Here is an 8,917-nt window from a genome sequence, read left to right on the forward strand (position 1 = left end):
GATCAGCCACCTTTTAATACCATTAACTCACACCAGCAGAGGCACTAGTCAGCTACTGGATGGGCATCAGAGGGGCTGGGTGCTCTGAGCCAAGTCACCTGCCTGCCCAGGGCTTGCCCTGCTCTCTGCATTTAACATGCCCACTCTGGCTTAATGGAAAATTCTTACCAGATGCTCACTGCACAGCACCTGGATTGCCACAGTGAGCTATTGCCAAGCAAAAACTGTTCATCATCACTGGAAAACCAGCTCCCCTTTTGCTGTAATGTATAGTTTCCAAGCAACAGAAAGGGTGAGGACTCGCTGCTTCGCCCACAGCTTGAAGAACATTGTGGATGGGATTACTTCCAAGGGCCTCTGGACTTGACCTGGGAGATAGCTTGGCACCTCTCTTTTAGCCTAGAAGGACAATAAGCCTTGCTCAGCGAGCAAACCTGTGAGGATCTGGACTTCTATGCTTTATCTCCACACATAGGATGTAGCAAAAGTACAACATCTACTTAAGTGAGGAAAATGCAGAATGAAAAATGCATTTTGCCAAATGCCCAGGGTCTACTTGAAATAGAGATTAAAGATTGTGACAAAAAAACCCCACAACTGGTCAGATACAAGTAATTTAGCTCAATATACAGCTAACTGGTTGTCATCCGAGGGTCTTTATAACACAAAAGATCAGACTAGTTGGTCTAATGATACCTTTTGGCCTTCAAAACTATGAACTGATGCCCCATCTTTCAAACACTCATTTTCTCCCTCAAGAGCTGGATGCAGATTAGGTCTAAAATATAAGTGTCCCATGTTGCCACTACAATTGTGCTGGGCTTGTTTGGTAGTCTTACCCTTGCCCTGCTGCCTTGGGAGCTGTTTCTTCTACACTTGTCCCTGTTTGGTTGCTTCTGTTATTAAATTCCACAGTGACAGACCCCAGAGAAATGCAAGCAGTTTATTTATTTCTTTCCAGCTGTAAATGTGTGAATGCTTTTATCACAGATTGTCTCTGAAAATGTCACAGACAATGGGGCATTTTTGCATGAGTCAAGCCAGAAGCATAAAAATGTCTCCCGGACAGTATTTTGTCTGCGACGTGGGTACATGTTTGTGCAACTGGCTTCAGGACAATGACAAAAATCCAGGCCTTCCTCTGGTGGGTATCTAAGCATCCTCAGGAAGGAGTAAGATGACCACAGGGACAAAGCCAGGTTACACCTGGGAAGGCAGATTTCTTTGCCCGTTTCCCAAGCCCAGAAAAAAAAAAAACAAAACACAGTGGGGGTTTTGTTTCTCGAAGCTGCAGCTTGGCGGCCGTGCCGGCAGGTCATATTTTACAGTCTGGGCCAGGACAGGATGAAAAACAGAGATCTAGTTTCTCGATGGCCCTGGGTTTACACCGAAATCCCAGCCTGCTCCCTCCTCGCAGCGCTGACGGCCTCTGAGAGCGCAGAGACCTCGCTCCTCGCGCCGTTTGGGGCTTTTTCTTCCCCCTGCCTCCCCCTTTCTCTGGGAGAAATTTACTTCTCCACGGCGGCTTCTCCCTCCGCCTCTCCCCCCGCCGCCCTGCTCAGCATCCCCTCACCTCCGCCACAAAACCGCCACACACACGCACGCACGCACTTGCGGACAGGCACAAAGGCTTTAAAAGCCGCCCTTTATATCCCCCCACAGCTGCCCGCGCAGCCCCTGCTCCAGCGCTCGCCCAGCAAGGATGCGTATTCTTCGGCTCCCAAAGGCCCCCATTGCTGTCAATTAGTTACGGGACGCCACCGGGATTCAAGGCTGACAGCTCCGGCAAAGCAGGAGAAATGGACTCAGTGGGGAGCGAGGGGGCCTGCCCTCTATTCCCCCCCCCCCCCGCGTCTTTCTCCCCACAAGAAATACCTTTCTCAGCGAGGCTTTTTAAGCCGCCCCCCCTGTCCCACCGCCCGCGCACATGCAGGGACATGCACGTACGGGGATGCACGGCGCCGGGAGATGCGAAACGTGCTGCGAGAGGGGCACCGGGCACCGCCGACCTGCCGAGATAGGGGGTCATCAATATCTCTGCGTGTTTCTTTCTCCCCCGCCTTCATCCCGGTCTCCAGTTACAAATCCCCCGTCTCTCAGCTCCCCGGGATGAACGTAACATCTTATTTCTCCTCGACTTTCCCACCCAGGCTGGCTTCTTGGAAGGGGAGGGGTGGGACAAGGTTAAAACACGACTCTGCAACAAGTGTGGGTTTCACATGGCGGCATTTTATCTGCCGTTGCCGGGCATTCTCAGCTCATCTCTCTGTGTGTAACCTGGAGTGTAACGCAGCAAGCTCACAGTGAATGGGGGAGTAAAGCCAGGAGGGGGATGCTGACCCAGTGATTTCACGGCAAACGTCGGTGCTATGAGATTTAGGAAAGAAACAAAGGCCGTAATGGTTTGGGAGTGAGGGACCTCTTTAGCCAGACCGTGGAAATAAGATATATTTCAAGAGAAGGCATTCCCACGCTTTCAGCCTTGATATTTGGTATAGAAGAAAATCCAACCCAGGCTTTGGCTTTAGGGATGTGAAACGGGATGTATTTCATGCGAACCCCAGCTTCGGCTCCTGTTGTAAATTCCAGTTGGAAATGGGGCTCACTCATAGAGATCATAACTTGATCTCTATGTTTGTATCTTTCCTAGACATTTGGATAATATGAAGGCTCTTAGGCCAGCTGTGGATTTGGCCCAGCCAAAGTAGTCTCTGTGGATCAAAGAGGGATAACAAAACAGTACTTAGATAATCTTTTCCTTGTCTCTGCTATAGGCTGTTTGTGTGTCTCTTGTCAAGTCACTTCATCAAGCGCCCACCATAAGCCATAAGCAGCTTCTCTTACTGTCCTACCACGTCTTCTGCCTGGAGGCACAACTAAGTCAGGGTGACTGCATTTCTCACGCCTTCTTGGACTCAAGCAATCCTTTCATCTGAAACACTTGAAGATAAGAGCTGCTCAGATTCAATTTCTTGGACCAAAATCCTCCCCTGAAGTTTGGATCGTGACTGGACCCAACCCAGAAAAAAAGCAGTCTTTTGGTTTGGCTGCATCTGAAGCCTCCAGCTCAAGCCCACACGGCAGAGTTTTGCACAAACAGCTCATCTCGAGAGACTTCTGCTTCCTGGAGAGATGAAATCTTTCAGAAACACCATAAGAAGAGATTTCAAATCCCTAGGAAAAAAAATCCTTCCCTCTGCTCCCACCCACAGTTTGGCATTGACATGGAATCATGGACCCTTGCCTAATTCAAAATCAGATTTAGACAACAAGCTCTGGGCAATTACAGTGGGAATGAGAAACCTGCACTCAGAGTGGAAAAATCCATGGACATCCATGAAGGCTGGTGGAAGATGTTGGGGGAGTTGTGCGTGGCTTAAATTGGGTGTGCACTGTTATTTTCATGCTGTGGGTGGTGGAGAGGGAACAAGGCAGCAAAAAAACTTGGTGTTACAAAGGGCAGATGTGGTAAATAGTTCACAGGAGAAGCTGACAGCCTTCTCAGGCCACTGGAGGAATAAGCTGTCCAAGGAACAGCTTCTAAATGAAACAGCCTCCGTACAGTTTCTGCATGAGGACAAAGGATAGGTTTATTTTGGATGTGCTAGTAAAACTGCTGTCTGCGAGCCATAAGGTCATCCAGCTAAGGTCTGGCTGATGTCTGGTGAGGAAGCATTCCTCTGGGCCTCCTCTGTCAGCGAGCAAATGCAGGCCTTGTAAAAAGGCCCATTTCCCTACAGAGCAGTACTGCAATGAGTGAACTCACCACAGTGAGTTCAAACCTACTTTTCCTGCAGCTTAAAGTGTTATTCATATAATGAGAACTTGTTAACAAAATGCTGTGTACCCCTGAGCAGAGGATTTGTCAGATGAGGGCACATGGGAAATGCACTGATTGTGTCTCATATTTTTTCCTTGTGCAAGGCAAAAGAAACCTGTTGTCATGATAGGCACCATCTGGCTGCTGCATTGGTAAACTCAAAGTAAGAGAGTGTTGCATCTGAAAAGATTAATTCTCTTTTCTCTCTTTTGACAGGATTCTGGTCCATGTTACTGCTGATGGTATGTTATATATTTTTACAACCAACCTGAGAAGGCACTTGTTTCCACTGCTGTTAATCCAGAACTTGAGACTTTTTATTTGTACATACAACCATGTGCAATGATCACATATTGCTCCTTTAAAACAAACCTTGCTAGAAAGGAAAAGTTCAAGAGATCTGTGTTTGGTAGCTGAGTGTTGAACCATATTGACTTCTGGACCATGGACTTCAACATGCAGTAGGAGAGTGAATTTGAAAGGCTGAACTGGAAACCCCAAGGCATGTCTCATAAATAATGGAAATGCATTAGCAGCACTGAGGTGGGTGGGAGACGATGATGAAGGGGAGATGGTGAAGAGTGGATCTCACAGAGTGCTTCATGGGAGGCCACTTGGGTCACATGTGCTCTCATCACACTGACAAAAGAATGTCAGGGCATGAAAAAGTCAAAATAGCTACTTTAATTAACACCTCTTAACCAGGTGAGACATGCCTCCTTTGCCATCCACCCTATAGAGCATCTCGTACCTGAGCTGCCGAAAACAGCCTCTGGTGAGAGGTGCTTATCACCATGTCTAAGTGCATCACTGACAGAGTCAAGAGATCCAGTTCACCACCTTGAGGGGTGAGCAGGTAACAAACAGCCTGGAGAAGAGGAGGCTCAGGGGAGACCTCATCACTCTCTACAACTACCTGAAAGGAGGTTGTAGCCAGGTAGGGGTTGGTCTCTTCTCCCAGGCAGCTCTCAGTAAGACAAGAGGGCTCTTAAGCTCTGCCTGGGGAGGTTTAGGTTAGATATTAGGAAGAAATTCTTTACAGAGAGGGTAATCAGACATTGGAATGGGCTGCCCAGGGAAGTGACGGATTCTCCATCCCTTGAGGTTTTTAAGATGAGACTGGATGTGACACTTAGTGCCATGGTCTAGTAACCATGGCACTGTTGGATCAAGGGTTGGACTCGATGATTTCAGATGTCCCTTCCAACCCAGCTGATTCTATGATTCTATAAAACTGACGGGGTTTCCTGCTGCAGTCAACATTGGGGAAAAAGTGAAGTAAGGAAAAAGTAGAAGTGAACTCTGGGATGAAATCCTCCCGGAGTAGCCCCAAAGAAATGCTGGCTTTCTTCTGTCTTGCATGCTAATGCTGAAACATGAGTTTCTCAGGCAGGGATGAAAGGCAAACACATCTCATATCACACAGGACCCTTGGGACTGGGACAAGGGGTAGGAGGATTTGAGGCAATAAAGATCTTTCTTCTCCTTTCCATTCCCATTAGCGCTGAGCAACACACAGGAAGAAAGAGGTTTGATGTCTGAACAGCCAAGCGCTCTCCCTAGTTTTCCTGATGGAGATACAGGCCTAAGGGAAATATCCTACCAGTCAGCACCCCAGTGGGATGGAGTACTTCACCGGTCCTAGTTGGCCAGGTGAAAGAGACTTTTAGCATTTGCTTTAGTTTGCAGAATTGGAGCCTGCACTGAGTCCATAAAGAAATTAAATCTTTCTGAAAGGTGAATTTTAATCCAGGTTTTGATTAAAAGTTTTGTGGTCTGCATTGGACTAGTTTGTTGTGGTGCTCCCTTCTGAGATACCCTGTGGATTTACTTCTCAGACTCAGCAGGTGGGGAGTAGGGGCCTGCTTTGCCCTCACCTTAAGACTTGTAGCTATGATTAAAATGCACAATTGTGAGAGATCAATAATTTTTTTAGAGATGCAGTTTAGTGGGAGAGGCTGCACAGACAGCTTTGCCTGGTCCTTTGCCTCAAGGTGGGCCCTTGAGGAGTGGCTCCACCTGGGAGATGGTTCTGTGATTAGGAGGCAGAGTTAAAAGAATCAGGGTACAGGTCCTGCCCTGCCACAGATGCTCTGGGTGACCTTTTGCAAGTTACTTAGCCAAGGACAGTGTTTCGTGTTCCCCAGCTGCTTTAACCAGGGCTGGTTGTACCTAACTGGCTGTAGTCTCACCTAGTTATAATCCCAGAGAGTTTTAGGTATGATAGAGTAGCAATGCCTCAGCATCTTAGGCTATGCATGTTACAGACTATGCCACTCCAGCAAGCAAGCAGAGCTGCATGGAAATGCCATTCTACATGAGCTTTGGGCTTGATAAACACAGCAGTGATACTGGGCTGCAGAGCTTACAAACAAACAAACAAAAGCTATAAAATGTAATAGCATAGAGATACAACACGGCTCTCCTTTCCATTTCATACAAGATGAATTTCTGCAGGATCCTCTCTAATACAAACATATTTTTATTGCAAAGCTGGGCAGGAAGCTATTTTTTGCACTTTGTGAGCTTTTCCCTTTTATGCCATACTACCACAAAAATTTAAAATCTGAAAAATAAATGTTGCAAGCCAACAATTTTTTTCACCCTATATAAACTATTGTGGCTAAACATCCTTTGATCCAAGAAATGAATCTGTTTCTCCAAGGCTTCTGGTACACAATGTGCTGGCCGGTTTGCTGTCTCCCTCCCACCCTCGCACTAGTGATGAGCCTCAATTGCTCTGACCCATTCAGCATGCCATGACTTCCTCAGCAGCAGAAAAAGCAGCAAATTTATTTTCATCAGTGTTTTTACACTTGAGGAGCAGCCCCTCCATGGCCAAATGCATCTGTCAGGTCTCTCCCGAAGTCTCTGCTCTCCGCCGCTCCACACGTGGCTGTGTCTGCCATCTTGAAGGCATCAAGCATCCTGGGCTGCCAGGCAGCCCTTCCTGGTGCCTGTGAAGGATGCAGGAACAGGTGTGGATGCCAAAGGATATTTAATGCCACATGGCTTAATCTGGAAAGGTTTGAAGTCAGACAACCCACCCTATGGTGTGCAGCTTAAAAAGGCATGATCACTCTGGTTCTTCCAAGGAGTGATTTGATCTACAGGCATTTCAAGAAAGAGAAAGATTCCTGATATCAAAGGGCTCTTTAATCGGGCAGAAAAGGGCATTTATGAGAACCAGCTGCCAGCAGTTGAGGCCAGACAAATTCAGACTGAAAATCAAGGTGCACGTTTTCAACTGTGAAAGTAATTAATCTGTAGGGCACATTGCCTAGAAAGCCAGCGGTGGCTCAGTCACCGGCAGGCCTGAAATCAGGACCAGATGTTTCCCTGGAAGAGATGATATCACCTAGCCAGGGATGGCAGGCGCAGGGAAGGAACCATGAGGGCCCAGGCTGGAAAGTCACAGTCGCCACCAGTGCCACTGGCCTTACAGCCCACATTCCATGCAGGGTTGTGTGTGTATATATATATATATATATATATATATATATATATATATATATGCACACACATATGTGTACGTGTAGCCCCAGTACACGTACAGCCCCAGTTGGCGTAGACCATCACTTTCCCAGCCAAAGGTCTGCTCTGTACACTCTATTTACCCATTTCAGTCTTAAAGTGCTGCACAACTGACTGGCCTGAGCTCAGGGACCAAAATCTCCACAGCATCCCCAGTGCTTAACTGGGCAATAGGACTGAAGTGGGGGGAGACCGGCTTGACTCCCGCTCACCTGGTGGGGAGGGATGCCTCCTGTTGCTTGCTTTCCCACCACAGCCCACGAAGGTTCCTTTCTTCGGGACAGTGCTGCCTCACAGCGCCTTGAGTGTTGCCTGGAGCGTCCATTGAGAGTCAGTGGATTGGGCAAAATCCCGTATTCACCCCTCCTTCCCCGCCCCCAGCCTTCCTTGGCTGAGCTGCAGCCCAGACCTCACAAAAAAAAAAAGAAAAAGGAAGAAAAGAAGAAGAAAGAAAAAAAGCAAACCCCAACTCTCCGTGCTGCCAACAACGGCAACAAACAGGCCCCAGGCCCTATAATTGATGGCCTCAGCAGAGAGACTCTACTTGTCTGGCTGCCTCCCTTGCCCCCAGCCCCCTTCCCGACCAAGCCCTTGCTGTTGCTACATCCATCCTCCTTCTCCTCCTCCTCCTCCTTCTCCTCCTCCTCCCTACCCCTTTTTTCTCCTGGTTAACAAGTGTGCACTGTTACAGCTGTGCTCCCTCCCTCCATCGTGCTTTTTGCCCTTCTTATGGCAGCAAAGGCTATTTCTTTCGGTGGTGGTGGGGTGAACACTTGTGCAACTTATCTCTGCACAGGTTGCTGCCTCTCTGTGTTGGCAGTGGAACGCGAGGAATGGCTGCGGCTTGTGCTCCAGGACTGAGCAACACAATGTTGATGGGCTGGGGAGAGGAGGAGGGAAGGGGGGTGAGTCAAAAGGGCCTCCTGAATCGATGGGGAATAATATGAAAGGGAAACTCTGGCGTGCATGGGACGACCCAGATGGACAAAGTGCAGTGAGGCAGCTTAGTTAATGGGCTGCATTAAAATTAAACAGAGACAGTGTTCATTTTCCAAGCAGCACGGTGACCGCAGAAGGGCCTCGCGGCCCCCGTGGGAAGACGGTGGTGTGGTGTGAAACAAAACCAGGGTAAACCTTTCCCTCCCTTGCTGCCCCCATCCTCAGCAGGTGTAAACTGGGGCAGCCCTGCTGTCTTCCCCCTGCCTGGGTTAACACAAGCCAGCTCCCAACATCCCTGCCACCAGCTTTCATTTCCATAAAACGGATGATGATCGTGTCATTGTTGCTGTAAATCCGAATTTTTCGTACATGGTCACAGCTCTCGCAGAGGTAACAGCCACTTACCAGCTGGTTACCAGCCCAAGGAAGGACCCGGGCAGTCTGCAAGACGAAGTCAAGCTTTAAAGAGGAGGATGATAATAAAACGTATCCATCCCCACTCCCACCCCTGTCAGGAGGAGGATTTATACTCCTTTTTACAAAGGACTTAAGTAGTCATTTAGGATCTGCTTCAGCAAAGCACCTGCTTAATTGCTTGCTTTACTTCACTGCAACTGGAGTGCA

At 48.3% G+C, this 8,917-nt stretch overlaps 1 long non-coding RNA gene across 1 annotated transcript; it reads right to left on the reverse strand.

The window, feature by feature from the left end:
* Window positions 1–6,670: 6,670 nt before the first annotated feature.
* Window positions 6,671–8,131, reverse strand: LOC108506679. The gene is made up of 3 exons (XR_001877853.1): window positions 8,007–8,131; window positions 7,567–7,666; window positions 6,671–6,777 (listed from the first exon to the last, which is right to left on the reverse strand). It is a non-coding gene; the product is annotated as an uncharacterized LOC108506679 (long non-coding RNA).
* Window positions 8,132–8,917: the final 786 nt, after the last annotated feature.

This window comes from Lepidothrix coronata, unplaced genomic scaffold, assembly GCF_001604755.1.
Source record: "Lepidothrix coronata isolate B3197 unplaced genomic scaffold, Lepidothrix_coronata-1.0 Scaffold226, whole genome shotgun sequence".
NCBI lineage: Eukaryota > Metazoa > Chordata > Aves > Passeriformes > Pipridae > Lepidothrix > Lepidothrix coronata.